Genomic DNA, 15,392 nt, shown 5'->3' with positions numbered 1-15,392 from the left:
AAATCTTCTTGATTTTATTGAGGAGGCTAGATCCCTCTCCCCGTTGGAAGTATGCCTCCGTCTCAAAACTTGAAACTGTAAGCAACTTGATTACGGTTTGAAATAATCTTAATCAAAGGTAAACTGTTACTTTACTTCTGAACACCGACTGTCTTCAGAAATGTTCAGTAAGACCCTTCTCTATGTCCATTAAGACGCCCCCGAAACAGCTTACATCAAACTTTAGGCTGGTACTTGGCTACTTATGAAACTTTAGGCTGAGTTTCATCTTCAACTCGATCTCTGCACCTGTGATGATCCAGGTCGCCCACTGCACCAAGGCCGCCGCGGCATGGACCGCGATCAGGGAGATGTTCCTCTTCCAAACGCAGGCCAACATCGTCAACACGCGGATCGCCTCTCCACCACCAAAAAGGGCACTGCGACCATCGCCGAGTACATCGGGCGCATGAATGCGCTAGGCGACGAGATGGCTTCAGCAGGAAAGCCACTCGACGAGGATGATATGGTTTCCTACATCCTTGCCGGACTTGACTTCGACTACATCTCGTTCGTCTCATCCATCTGCGCTGCAAGGACCGAGCACATCAAGGTAGCTGAACTTTACTCCCAGCTGATCGGTTTTGAAAAATGCCTTGCCATGTTCGAAGGTGGAAACCAGTCCTCTCAGTCCTCGGCCAACGCTGTTTCCCGTGGCCGTGGTGGCTTCGGTCACGGCGGAGGCGGCCGTGGAAATGGTGGTCGTGGCAAAGGAGGTGGAGGTCGCGGCAGTGGATGCCGTGGCAATGAAGGCGGTGGCCGCGGCAATGGACGTTGTGGCAACGACAATGGAGGAGGCAACGATCTCCCTGAGGTTGTTTGCCAGATCTGCAAGAAGCCAAACCACACCGCCGTTGAGTGCTACCGCCGCTTCGACATCTCCTTTGCCAAGAACGAAAAGAGTGCAGGATTGGCCACCACCACGTCCAATGGAGTGGACACCAACTGGTACCTCGACACGGGGGCCACAGATCACATCACCGGCGAGCTCGACAAGCTGACAGTCCGCAACAAGTACAACGGCAACGAGCAAGTCCACACCGCAAACGGAGAAGATATGGAAATTAGTCATATTGGTCAATCCACTGTTCGAACCCCTACTCGTGATCCTCATCTCAAAAACATATTGCATGTACCCGATGCCACCAAAAATCTTATTTCAGCTCATCGTTTGTCCACTGACAACAATACTTTTCTTGAAGTTCAACCACATTTCCTTTTCGTTATGGAACTGGGAACGAGGAAAGCCCTTCTCCACGGCAGGTGTAGACGTGGTCTCCATCCCCTATCATCGGATCCTTGAATTCAGCAGCAGGTGCCGCCGGAGTGGCAGCAGGAGTGGCAGCAGGCGCCGGCGGCGGAGGAGGAAGAGGATTCGGACGACGTCCCGGTGGACTGGCACGACGTCGCGAACCGGTCCAGCAGCGACGATGACGGCGGCAACGGCCCGGCTGTGATTGACCTAGATAGCGACGCCGAGTAGTTTTTTTTACTATTTATGTATGAACTACTTTATGTACGAACTTTTTTTAGTGTGTTGTTTGCGGCCCTAAAACTAAACTAAAACTAAACCTAAAACTAAAAAAAACAGAAAAAAAGGAAAAAAGGGGTAGAGCTCACCTGAGGCAGGGCCGGTGGAGGAGGGGGGCGGGGCGGTGGAGGAGGTGGCCGGTGGAGGAGAGGTGCGAGGCGGCCTGGGGCGGCGGCGCCGGGCCCGGGGCGGTGGGGCCCCGGGGCGGGGGGGCGACGGGGCGGCGGGGCGGCGGGGCCCCGTGGCGGTGGGGCCGGGGCGCCGGGCGGCGGCGAGTGCTGGGGGCGGCGGGCAGCGGCGGTGGGGTGGGATGTGGGGTGGGATGTGTGGTGGGATGTAGTGCGCGTCGGCGAGGAGAGAGAGGGAGAGAACAGAGAGTAACGGGCGGGGGGGGGGGGGGTACGGGCCGTTAGGTAGTCTCCTCTTTGCCGTCCGCCACTATTTGCCGTCCGCCCTTTTGCCTCTTTGCCGTCCGCTGGCAGACGGCAAAGAGGTGGGGCGTTAAGTTTTCCCCAAACGGGCGGGGGTGGGGGCCACCTCTCTCTTTGCCATCCGCCAGCGGACGGCAAAGAGCCCGCAGATGGCAAAGAGCTTCTTTGCCGTCTGCCACTTCTTTGCCGTCAGCTTCTGGGTAGCTGATGGCAAAGAGCTTCTTTGCCGTCAGCTAGCAGACGGCAAAGAGCTTCTTTGCCGTCAGCTAGCAGACGGCAAAGAGCTGGCAGATGGCAAAAAGGAAATTTACAAGGCAAGCTAGCAAAAGACCAATGAAAAATTAAAGGGTAACATGAGTACGAATATATGAATCATTAACCTCACAGTTAAGGAGCCATTCTGAACTCTTTTCATAAGTTCAGAGGGTATTGGTCCACTAAGCTGGTTATTTGTCAAGTCTCTGATGGGACCAAATTGGAAAGAAAATTAATATGATGTCAAAACTCAAAAGAATAGCATCATCTGAATTCTTATCTGATGAGTTTTTGTAAAGGAATTTATTTGGTCAGTTCAGACAGTAAAAATGAAAAAAAATATGAAGTGAATTTTGGTATTCCAGAACTAAATATAACATGAAAGGCAACTTGATTCAGAATTGCTTACAACACCACAAGGGAGTGCAGTTGTGAAAGCTCATTAGGAATGAATCCCGTCAATTCATTGTGTGACAAATCCCTGAAATAAGCCATATGCATATGACATGTGCGAACTAAAATCAAAAAAATACTCTGTAAAAATGAATTAAAGAACAGCCTACTCACAAATATTGGATAGCTTTGAGTTTGGCGAAATAAGATGATATATCACCACCCAAACCGCCGAATGACATATTTCTGTAAAAAAAAAAAACTTGTTTCAAACATCATGATTACCATTACTTATATTGTTGGAAAACTTTTTATGCATGCCAAAAAGGTAAACTGGAAGTTACACGCTTGTAATTCTTGGAGGTAGAGAAATGGGGTAGCTGCAGTTCAAACCATGCCACACGAGAGTCTTTGGAGAACATGGATCACCCTCCCAGTTCTTCTTCACCTGATACTTGGCCTTGATTGCAATCATGGCAGAAGCTGTTTTTGCATTAAAAAGAAGACACAAAAGGGCAGTTAGCAGATCATGTGCATGCAACTATCTGCAATGCATCACAACAGTTCTATCTAATTTCCTTATCCATGCTTGCATTTAGTGGCAGTATAGATGGAAGACAGATATGCGGGTCATTGCAAAAATCCACTCCAGGGAGCTTTTGCCTATTGGGTGCAACCGGTGGGAGACGGTAGCACGGGTTATCTACAACTGGTTTGGATAGCGATCCAATAATAAGATAGGTGTGTTTAGTCATCTAGGCCTACTTTTCGCCGGTCGTGGCATTTTTTATTTACATGTTTTCTTTGTGTTTTCGTGCTCCTTTTGTAAGCCAATGCTAGACCTAAGACTTTGTTTTCGAACTTTACATCAATAAGATGGCTGCATGCATCGCTCTGATGCATAGGCCGGGGGCATTCCTCCCTTTCAAAAAAAAGGTAGTTAATTACCCCTTGTTGCACTGACCACTGAGACATTGTGTCTGCAGCAGCAGCAGAACTGGGGAGAAAGGAAGATCTGTGCGTGCAATAATGCCAAACAGATCAACCATATTCAGGTGGTATCTAACCTAACATTTTATAGATGTGATTCACCGACATTTAATATTAGAAGGAAAAGGAAAAAAACACATATCAAATTCTGTTGGTAGCATGAACCTGGCAATAGCAACAAAAGAAAGTACTCTCTCCGATCCAAATTAATATACTTTGTACTAGACGAGCGGGAATTAATATGGATCAGAGGGAATTCTAATTTATTTTGCCTTTGTAACAAAGATACGCGGCTTTACAGTATTTTGTCTAAAAGAACATGGATATATATGAATTCGAATTTACCATCATGAGCGTTTGTGCCAACATTGGCGGTAGACATGGTGGAGAAAAACTCGCAGGCGTTGATGATGGGCGGCAGTGTGGAGTTTGGCGCCCTGGATATGGTGACGTTGTACTGGTTGAAGAACTGAACGGGTTCAATGTTGTTATAGCCGAGCTTGAGGTACGACGGCTCGTAGTTGGACATCGAAAGATGGTTGTTGTAGCCGACGTTGAACCGGCGGGCTTGGCTGCTGTTCAGGATATGCAACTCCGCGAAATACAAAGTAAAATAGTGCCTATAAATGGCGCACGGAGGAGCAAGAGCCTAGAAAAGCAGTGGGAGTACTAATTAACAGCGCACTTGTTTCAGAGTGGATTTTGCTAGTATGTACACAGTAATACATTGTGATACACTTTAAAATAAGAAGAAGAAAAACCAGGAAACATGCATGGCATGAACTCGAAGCAAATCATGTTGCATGGTTCAGAGGTTTGGACAGGTGATTATTTTTTTTGGAAATGGAGGCGTACCCCCGGCCTCTGCATCATGATGATGCATGCAGCCATCAAATGAGCAAGATGAACACGAGCGATATGTGTGTACCGGAGCGTGGAGTCCACAGCGTCGAACACGAGCAAGAGATGTTGTCGGAGGGGTTGAATGGAGTGATGGCAGTCTTCATCACGACGGCGGGTACTTCGACTTTGCCATCCTGGTCGCCCTGGAAGTTGCCATGTCCGAACACGCCCGACCACAGGACCACGGACCACCACGGGACCCATAAACGGTCGTATGGATCGTTCGGGTATCTGGCCATTTAAATTGAGAACAGTCACGACAGGAGCACCCACAAAATGTTGGACCGTCATTTGCTCTCTGGTTCATTGGCCACTCACCTGATCACATCCGACGCACCGAAATTACCCGTGAAGATCATGGAGAGGCCCTGGGTCGCGTTCGCTTGCGGGTAGAGACTATTCTTGAGAGGCCTCAAGTCTAGGGTGGAGATGAACGGCGTCCCTGAGCCGATGTTCACCATGCAAACCTGCACTCTGTCCTCCGGGATAACGACGATGGCCTCGGCGATCTGCACCAAGCCAGCATCCGTGATGTTCACCGTCCGCCACAGGTTGACACCGAGGTAGAGGTCGAAGATGGGGAGCTTGTTGAGCCCATCGTAGTCGCCGTACTTGAACGCTGCCCGGACCATGTACTTGGACGTCCCTGGCACGGCGGACGGCAGGGTGTAGCAGCTGCGGCCGTCCACCGAGCTGGGGAAGCTCCGGACGGTGAGGAAGCGTCTGTACAAGAGGTTCGTATACCGGGCTGAGACGTCGTAGTTGGTGCCTGCGTCGGTGAAGCCGGCGTCCGAGCTGAGGAGCAGTTTGGTGAGGTCATCCACGTAGCTGCTCTGCTCCGACAGGCCACAGTCGATGCTGATGAAACCTGCATGCTCAAATGCACCCATACTTATTACTTTGTACATATCAAACAACAAGGATAAACTAGCTAGTGTATGCATGCATGCTCACCCGTGGTGTCCGGCGCGCGCTGGCCGCCAACTTGAAGCACGTCGGCGGCGAGGCCGAGCAGTAGCAGCCACCACCGGGCTACCATTTGCTCCCAGCCACCACCCAGACGCAGCACACTAGGACACACTGTATGTTCCACCAAAGTTGTAACAAATACGTACTCAGCTGATAACCATAACATACATAGGATTCATTCATTCATATGTATGCATAGACACCTGACGCCGAATAAAACACCAGGCTAGCGTATCATTTGACTTTGTAGCCTAATAATCATCCCAATTGCCACAAATATTTTTGTATGTCATCATATTCAGTAGCCAGCTTGCACTGCGTTGTGGGCAACCTTAATTTGCGCAAAACACCACCTAAGATAATGAATCTCTGATTGGTGGCCTTAATTTTGTTCACCTCTCTTGGAATCTCTAGAAACAAAGGAATAATGACATCATCCAAAAAAAAAAGGATAATGCCAGGCTTTCTGGGAATCAGGACCAGCAGAAATTGATCATTGAATGCTCTTGTGGATCACATCATGGTGGAGCTGGAAGCGTGGACAAGTGCGGGGTGTTTACAACTTTAGATTGTTTTGTCAGTAGTTAGCTAAGCTAGTTGTTCAAAACGAAGTGATAAAAAACCAAGCCAGTTTCACATGTAAATGTACCTGCCTCAATAGCCGTGTTGTATTTAGGATGTACATGTTTTAGTATGCTCGGACGGATTCTTCAAAGTAGAAAACTAGATTCTGGTCTTGAATGGTCGGATATGGTGATGGTGGCGCTTTAGCGTCGCTCTCTTCTAGAAGGCGTTGCCGTGGAAGAACCTTGTGGTCGTGTGTGTCATGTGATGGTTGGTGTGGATATGGTCATTCTTGTAGTTTGCCGATGAAACCTGATCACTTTGGTGCTCTTATGTTTTTTCCTCGCCTATGCATAGCTTCGGTGTTATATGGCTTTGCTATTTTCTAGCGTATTTTTGTGTGCGTGTGTTGGTGTTGGTTGTGTGCATCCTAGCAGAGACTGAATGTGTGCTCATTGTGTGTATCGTTTTGATGTTCCATTTTAAGTAAATAAAATTCACCTTTTGTCGAAATCTATTTTCAGGATTCTTCTAGATTTTCTTTCCGTTTTCTATAAAAATATGATGCACTTTTACTGTGCAATCAAAAAAAAAAAGTTTGGCAAACGACAACATAATGTTCAAAGATAGACCAATGGGATAAGCCATAAAATCACTTTGTTGGCTTCTTGGATTGTTGCTTGCCCCCTACATAGCCATCCATCTCAACCTACATAGTCGTCCATCTCAACTCAGGTATATCCATTCAGAATGAAAGCTACATATTACCAACAAGTAATGAATGCACGGTGCCTCCGCCTTGCCTAGATGATTAGCTTTCTTGTGGTGGTGTTCAAGTCTTAGACTTGGCACCGGTGCTGTGCGTCCCAGTTGACAAGTGACCTGTGACGAGCTTTACTCTTCCTCTCGTTTTTCTTCCCTAACTCTAGCCGGCTAGAGCAAACTCTTCCCTCCAAGCTTCACCGATGAGCCCATGGGTTTGTGTCCCCTCTGCCTGCCGCTTCGGTGGCTGGTGGCAGGGAGGGGATCTCGGTGCCTTCACTATGGTTAGTAGTCTAGGTTAGATGTTTTTAGTCCTCATATATAGATGTGGCGCTCGGGCAGATGGAGACGCTTCTTCTTCGAGTTTGTCTTCGGATCTCCGATCCTACTCAAGTTCGACCGTCTCCACGCCAACTTGAAGCACGGCGGCGGCGAGGCTGAGGCCGAGCAGAAGGAGCCACGACCGGGCTACCATTGCTCCCAGCCACCACCCAGAGGCAGCACACTAGGACACACTGTATGTTCCACCAAAGTTGTAAGAAATATGTACTCAGCTGATAACCATAACATACGTAGGATTCATTCATGCATATGTATGTATAGACACCTCAAGCCGAATAAACACCAAGCTAGCGTATCATTTGACTTTGTAGCCTAATAATCACCCCAACGGCAGCAAATGATTTTTGTATGTCATCATATTTATTAGCCAGCTTGCACTGCGTCGTGGTCAACCTTAATTTGCGCAAAACACCACCTAAGATAATGAAGCCCTAATTGGTGGCCTTAATTTTATTCTCCTTTCTTGGAATCTCTAGAAACAAAGGAATAATGCCAGGCTTTCTGGGAATCAGGATCAGCAGAGACAAAGAAACAAAGGAATAATGCTGTTGTGGATCGCATCATGGCGGAGCTGGCAGCGTGGACTTTAGATGGTTTCGTGAGTAGTTAGCTAAGCTAGTTGTTAAAAAAAAAGAGAGATGAAAAACCAAGCCAGTTTCACATGTTAATGTACCTGCCTCAATATCGGTGTTGTATTTAGGATGTACATGTCTTAATATGCTCGGACCGGTTCTTCAAAGTGAAAATCTAGATTCTGGTGTTTGAGTGTCGCTTCCTTCTTGAAGGCGTTGCCGTGGACGAAGGTCGTCATCGTGTGTGTCATGTGATGGTTGGTGTGGATATGGACTTTGTTGTAGTTTGCCGGCCGATCGCAAACCTGATCGCTTTGGTGTTTTTTTTTTTTGTTTTTTCCTCGCCTACGCATAGCTTAGGTCTTATATGACTTTGCTATTTCCTGGCGTATTTTTGTGTGCGTGTGTTGTGTGCATCCTAGCAGAGGTCGCGTATGTGCTCATTGTGTGTATCCTTTTGACGCTCCATTCTGAGCCAATAAAATTCATCTTTTGTCAAAAGTTATTTTAGGATTCTTGTAAATTTTCTTTCTGGCTTCTATAAAAATATGATGCACTTTTAGTGTGCTATCAAATTTTTTTTTTGGCAAACGACAACATTGTTCAAAGATAGACCAATCGGACAAGCCATAACAATTGCTTTGTTGGCTTGTTGGATTTTTGCTTGCCCCCTACATAGCCATCCATCTCAACCTACATAGCCGTCCATCTCAACACAGGTACATCCATTCAGAATGAAAGCTACATATTACCAACAGGTAATGAACGCACAGTGCCTCCTCCTTGCCTAGATGATTAGCTTCCTTGTGGTGGTGTTGAAGTCTTAGACTTAGCACAGGTGTTGTGCGACCCAGTTGACAAGTGACCTGTGACGAGCTTTAATCGTCCTCTCGTTTTTCTTCCCTAAATCTAGGCGGCTAGAGCAAACTCTCCCCTCTAAGTTTCACCAGCGAGCCCATGGATTCATGTCCCCTCTGCTTGTCGCTTCGGTGTCCGGTAGCGGGGAGGGGAGGAGATCTCGGTGCCTTCACTATGGTTAGTAGTTTAGATTACATGTTTTTAGTCCTCGTAGGTGCAGCACTCGTGCAGATGGCGCGCTGCTTCTTCGAGTTTGTCTTCAGATCTCCGATCCTACTGAAATTCGACTGTCTGAATGTAGTCGATGGAGCTCCGGCGTGGATTCCTGTCGGCTCCTTGGGGTGGTGAGGTTAGAGTTTCTTATCATGTGGTGAAATTTTGTGTCGGGTGTTTCAAATCTATGCAAGGGTTCGATGATGAAGACTACAGTTTCAGGGCGCTGGTCCATAGGGGGCACGTGCACGAAGAATTATCGGCTGTCATCGATAAGGTCAAGTCGGCTCCCGTAGGGGAGCAGCGACGGCGCGTCGGCAACTCGTTGTGGCAGCAGTAGTGGTCATTCATATGTTCAAAATACTGTATTTCCATTGAACTTTTATAATACTCCCTCCGTCCGGAAATACTTGTCATCAAAATGGATAGAAGGAGATATATCTAGATGTATTTTAGTTCGAGATACATCTCTTTTTATCCATTTTGATGACAAGTATTTTCAGACGGAGGGAGTAGATATGATCTTTTTTGCAAAAAAAAAAGAAACTTGGCACAGGTGCTCATGTGTGTTGATCTGCATATGTATGTACAATAATCACCTTAGAGAGTCCATGTGAACTTTACGTAATAAAAATTCATATATATGTAACAAGAAGTTAGCAGTCTATAGGAGAAAGGTCTAAATTTATTTAGCCAGTACAAGATGCAAGGGTTGACGGCTAGTCTTTTGGATTAGAAGGTTCATAAACAAATCACTACAAGCCCAGAGAAAAAAAAGTAGAAGGGCCAGGAAATGTAAGACGCAACAAGGAGCTTGCTTGATGCACATGGCAGAAATCAGAATAAGGAAATCTGCTGGCACTGCAAAGCATGAACGTATCAGCTGTCACTTCACGCAGGCATTTACGTGCAATGCATGCAGTAGCGGGCCAAATTTTTTTCCAGCAACATGGAAAAACTTTGGCCTTACACTACCAGAATAACTGCTTGCGCCGACGGCCTCATCTATGCCGACGGCATACATCCATCTATGCCGACGGGGCCGTCGGCATAGACGAGGCTGTCGGGACCGCTTGAGATACGCCTACGGGGACCGTCGGCATAGGCGCGGCTGTCGACATAGACCGGGCCCTCCTACCCGGTCAGCGCTGACCGTTTGACGGCGTTGAAACTACGCCGACGGAAGGTAACGGCGGCCGTCGGCATATCTATGGCACAGGTATGCCTACGGCATAGCCGTCGGCATAGACCCGGCCCATGCCCCTCTGCCACGTCATCGATCCGTGTGCGCAGCTATGCCGTCGGCATATGTTTATTTAGTTTTATTTTTAATTTTGCTTTATACTATCTATGGCAAAGGTATGCCTATGGTATAGCCGTCGGCATAGGCCCCTCTTCCACGTCATCGATCCGTGTGCCATGCCACGTCATCGATCTGTGTGCCATGCCACGTCATCGATCCGTGGGACTGCACCTCCGTGTGTGCACAGATATGCCGACGGCATGGGACTGCACCTCCGTGTGTGCACAGATGCCGTCGGCATACATTTATTTTACTTTATTTTTTATTTTTACTTTATTTTGTTATTTTTACTTTATTTTGTTATTTTTACTTTATTTTAGTTTTTGTTTTTGCATAAGATAATTATGCCTAATCTAAAAAACATACCCCGATGGTATATCGATTGCCCCCCGTTACGAACGTCACTACCGCCGTGTCACGGAGGGGGGGAATGGTCGACACGGAGGGAATTCTGGTTGGTGGGGGATTCGGGGTGTAGCTGTCACGACCGGTTTTTCAATAAAATAATTATTAAGAGACCAATCCCTTTTACGGACCATTAAAGAAGAATTCCTTCTCACTAGTAGACAATATCTCGGTCACAGAAGAAAAATACCAGGAGTACTGAATATAATACAAGGTTGAACGGGGACTGCTCAACAATTTATTACATGCACGCCGATAAAACATAACGGCGGATGGGGTGGCATAACTACTAACTCACGATAACTACGATGGCGGAAATATCACCGTGAAGTGGGTGATATGACTCCTGAAAACTACAGCTCTTCGAGCGTCGGAGTGAGGCTCGAGGAGACTTATTGTGGGTGGCGGAAGCGTATATAATACAAGTGACCAATATCTGGGATCGCACAGGACTGACTGGGATTCCTCTAGGCGTCGGACTCGCTATCAAACTCTTCATCCAAGAGATCGCCTTCGTCAACATCTGGCCAAATCAACAAGCCAGGTGAGTACTATGAAAGTACTCGCAAGACAGTTCGGACATAAGATATAACAAATGTAAACATGAAGCATAAGAACAGATTAACCGGTACGTTCACACATAGAGATAATAATGCGTGGGAATAATAGCAGAGAAGTCGGGCGGTAGTCCTCCCGAAATCCCAAATTAAATACTGGGTGCCAAACGAGGGTCTGAATGACTCCTCGAGAGGAAACTGCAAGAATAGTAATACTGGTGCCAAACGAGGGTCTGAATGACTCCTCGAGAGGAAACTGCAAGAATAGTAATACTGGTGCCAAACGAGGGTCTGAATGACTCCTCGAGAGGAAACTGCAAGAATAGTAATACTGGTGCCAAACGAGGGTCCGAATGACTCCTCGAGAGGAAACTGCAGGAATAATAATGCCGCAGTCGGGCGTCAGGGCGACACCACATAAAGGGCTTATAACAGAAATAAAAGGCAAACATGCCACAGTCGGACGTCTGAGCGACATCACATAAAGGGCTTATATTGTAGCTCAATAATTCAGTAGCTCGAGAACATAAATTATTACAAGTACGAAACAAATATGAGGTTAGTCCATCCGCAGGAATAACAATTTAACGGGGTTACCACTTGAGCTTGTTCACCGGGGATAAATTCCACGAGGATAGATATGGATATACTGATCACCCTACTTGATCATGGATACGATGACTTGGAAAAATTTGACTCTGGAGAGTTTGTACTTTAACCACAGCCAACGGATTTCAGTAGTCACAGGGACTAGTTCCGTCTACGGTGTTTTGGAAGAAACACGTCTAACCAGTACACACCCATTCAACATTCCGAAGCCAGGGATCACCCTCGGCAACGTTCAAGAAAAACTTTGAGACGGGGAGGCTACAACCTCGCGTAGCATGGGATCAAATTTCTATACGCGCGCTCTAAGGGGGTGCCCCCCCTCTCGGTCCCAACCGGAAACACCCATGCCCCCTGACCGGATGACTGGCTTTAATCCAGGGCCACGAAACCATCATCCCGGCCCCTCTGTTTGGTGTGTACATGGAAAGAGGTTACCAACTTACTAAACCGCATCCTGGCAAAGAGACACGTGGTAGCACGGAAGGGAAAAGAACGATAACGTGACTCCGTCCACGTTAACGTCGGAATTTGTCGGATGACGCAAGGCTGGTATGCTACAACAGTACCACCTTGCTTCCCTTCATGTCACCACATGATTAGGCCATCTCTCACCAGAGATCATCGCAACTTTGGAACATGCGGGTAGTTGCCTCACAAGCAACGAGGTCCTCACCGACACTCATATACCACACACAACTTATACGCAAACATGCAAACACCTATCATATCAAAGGTTCAAACATGCTTGCCTGGTTCGGAGAAGTCGGAGTCTAGCTCAGCGAAGTTCGCGGCTCCGTCACCTCTTCCGGAACCTACGGCATAACGAGAACGGGGTACTAACGTGAAAACCAACGCGTGCATAAAAACTTCTCCAAAATTTTTCCAAATAAATCCTATAAAAAACTAGACAAAATTTTAAGACTGTCAGAAAAAGAATCACTCAAAAATCACTTTTTATTAAAAAGTTATAAAGGTTTCTGTCCAGGGACTCATCTGTAATGAAACAGAAAAGTTCCAGGGTTTAAACTGAGAAAACAGAAAACGCTTCGGAAAGAAACGCGCAAGCTCAAAAGGGAAAACGTATTTTGCCCGAAGGTGCCAACAGAAAACGTTTCGCGAGGGGAAACAGAAGAGAGGCTGACAGGGGGGTCCCACATGTCAGGTTTAAAAAGCTCGCCGGCGCCCGAAGACTGCGGTGGACGCCGGCGTCGAACCACGGCGAGTCAGGGAGATCGGAGGGTACCAAGAGCTTCAGCGAGTCCTTCCGCGTCGGTGGGTGGTGGACTCGACCGACGGAGAGCACCACGTCGACGGCGACACTTTCTCCGGCGGACGGCGGCTCGGGTGATGGTGGGGAACTCCGGTGGCGAGCTGCAAACCTCAAATTGAAGCGCGGGTCAGAAGGAGGGATGCACTAGAGGGCTACTGGCAAGAAATGGGAGGCAGAGGTGCACGCACGGGAGCGAATCGAGCTGGGTCCCGTGGCGGGTCGCGGCGGCCGGAGTTGAGGAAGGAGACCTCCTCGGGGCTCTTCCAGTGGCTAGGCAGGGTCTTGGTGGAGTGCAGAGGTGGTGGGGGTTTGAGTTGAAGCTCGGGGCCTCTATTTATAGGCGGATCGAGGGGGTGGCCGTGAACGGGGTTGCTCTGGCGAGCGATTACGGCGAGGCAGTGGTTGAGCAGGTGGGTTGAGTGGCCTGGCAGCATCAGTGAAGTTTACTGGTGCCGTTCCCCCGCAAATCTCGGTTGGTCTTGGCGTAATGGCGCCGGTCCACGGTTGGGTGGCCGCACGGGCACGACGGCGGCAGAGAGCGCGCTCCGTGCCCTGCGGTTCACGACGAGTGTGGCAGCGCATTCTGGGGAGTGGAAGGCCAGGCGGCGAGCTCCGGTGGCTTGGGCGGCGCTGGGTGGCGCCGTCTGCGCCGCGCCTCTCTCTGGCGGCCGCAAAGCCGCCGCTGGCGTCGGCCCGTGGTGCGGCGCACCTCCTCCTGCTCGTCGCCGACGTCCGCAAGGCTCCAGGGGATCGTGCGGCGCAGGAACAAGGGGGAGAGGACGGGGAGCAAGGCGACACAGCGACACTGGCGAGATCGAGATCGAACACTGAAGAAAACGACAGTGGTTCAGCCACTGTTAACTGAACTTGACTGAATTTGATTTTGACAATGCCCTGCAGGTGTTCGACAGAATGATTTGGCAAGCAGAAAAATTTTCCTGGGGCTGGGACTTGGTGAGATGACCACTCAATGCACCCAGGGGCTGCCTGATTTTACTCAGAATTTTTGGAGAAAGATTTGAATGAATTTCACCAAATTTGACAAATCTGGTCCAAACTTGCAGTAAGTATAGTTTGAAAAATTTGAATTGAAGACCAGTGGTTCTTCATGGATCTTGGTTGATGGTTCAAAGGACTAGGAAGGGAAAAAGGTTTGGGGGCAAAAATGAAAACAGAAATGGTAGCTCCTTTGTAAATCTCCAAGGGCTAGAATAGGAGACAGAAATTGTTTTGATAAGATTTAAATGGAAAAATAATTGTATGGAGAGGTCCAACTTGCTGGATTTGAAGTAAATCATGATCCAAAGGTGAGGGAAGGGTTAGGAGAGTGGATTTGCACTAAGGCCATGGCAAGAGAGAATTGTTGAAAGTGGTAAAGGATTATTCCAAAAGCTATAGAGTATTTTCAAAGAAATTTCAAAAGGCATCTTCCCCCAATGAAAAGCACTTTGTCTTGAGTCCAAATAAAGAGCAAGAACCTCCAAGACCAAAAACAAATCTTGGGTGAATCCAAATAAAACTCTTGCCATAAAAAAATATTTTGAAAGGGAGAGTTCTTTTGAAGAAAAATTTAAATCACCTCCCTCAAGTCAAATAAAATCTTTTGAAAAATCAAAATAAAAACTTGGGTGTCACAACAGCTACCCCCTTAGGAAAAATCTCGTCCTCGAGATTTGTGCCGATCCTCAAATAGATATGGATACTCTGCCTGGAGAAAATCTTCCCTTTCCCATGTAGCTTCATCCTCAGTGTGGTTGCTCCACTGAACCCTGAAATTTTTTGTTGTTTTCTGACAGGTCCTCCTTTCAGACTCTTCCAATATTTTTACTGGCCTCTCTCTGTAGGTGAGGTCTAGTTGCACATCAATGCTCTCATGGGATACATGCTTCTCCGGGTTACTCACACATTTTCTCAGTTGAGAGACGTGGAACACGTCATGGACGTCTGACAGCTCCTTGGGTAAGTCTAGTTTGTAGGCTACTGTGCCTCTTCGTGCGACTACACGGAATGGTCCAATAAATCTTGGGGCTAGCTTCCCCTTAATTTTGAACCGTTGCAGACCCCTCATAGGAGACACTCGTAGGTACACGGAATCACCGAGTTCAAAGCTGACCTCACGATGTTTTTGATCGTAGTAGCTCTTTTGTCGGCTCTGCGCTGTCTTGAATCTGTCCCTGATCTGCTTAAATTTCTCCTCGGCCTCTTTAAGCATGTCTGGGCCGAAGATACGACTGTCACCTGTTTCTGACCAATTTAGTGGGGTACGACACCTCCGTCTGTACAATGCTTCAAAGGGTGCCATTTGCAAGCTGGCGTGGTAACTGTTGTTATAAGCAAACTCGGCATACGGCAAACTCTCTTCCCAACTGGATCCATAGGTGAGCACACGGGCCCTCAGCATATCCTCTAGGATTTGGTTCACACGT

At 47.8% G+C, this 15,392-nt stretch overlaps 1 non-coding gene and 1 pseudogene across 1 annotated transcript; one reads left to right on the top strand and one right to left on the bottom strand.

The window, feature by feature from the left end:
- Nucleotides 1-487: 487 nt before the first annotated feature.
- On the top strand, nucleotides 488-629 carry LOC120975115 (small nucleolar RNA Z247). The gene has a single exon (XR_005770952.1). It is a non-coding gene; the product is annotated as a small nucleolar RNA Z247 (small nucleolar RNA).
- Nucleotides 630-2,302: 1,673 nt separating this feature from the next.
- On the bottom strand, nucleotides 2,303-5,581 carry LOC109750578 (putative leucine-rich repeat receptor-like serine/threonine-protein kinase At2g19230; annotated as a pseudogene).
- Between the last annotated feature and the right edge of the window lie 9,811 nt (nucleotides 5,582-15,392).

The sequence above is a fragment of the Aegilops tauschii genome, chromosome 2 (assembly GCF_002575655.3).
Source record: "Aegilops tauschii subsp. strangulata cultivar AL8/78 chromosome 2, Aet v6.0, whole genome shotgun sequence".
In the NCBI taxonomy this organism is placed as follows: Eukaryota; Viridiplantae; Streptophyta; class Magnoliopsida; order Poales; family Poaceae; genus Aegilops; species Aegilops tauschii.
This window is presented reverse-complemented; position numbering and strand designations above follow the sequence as displayed.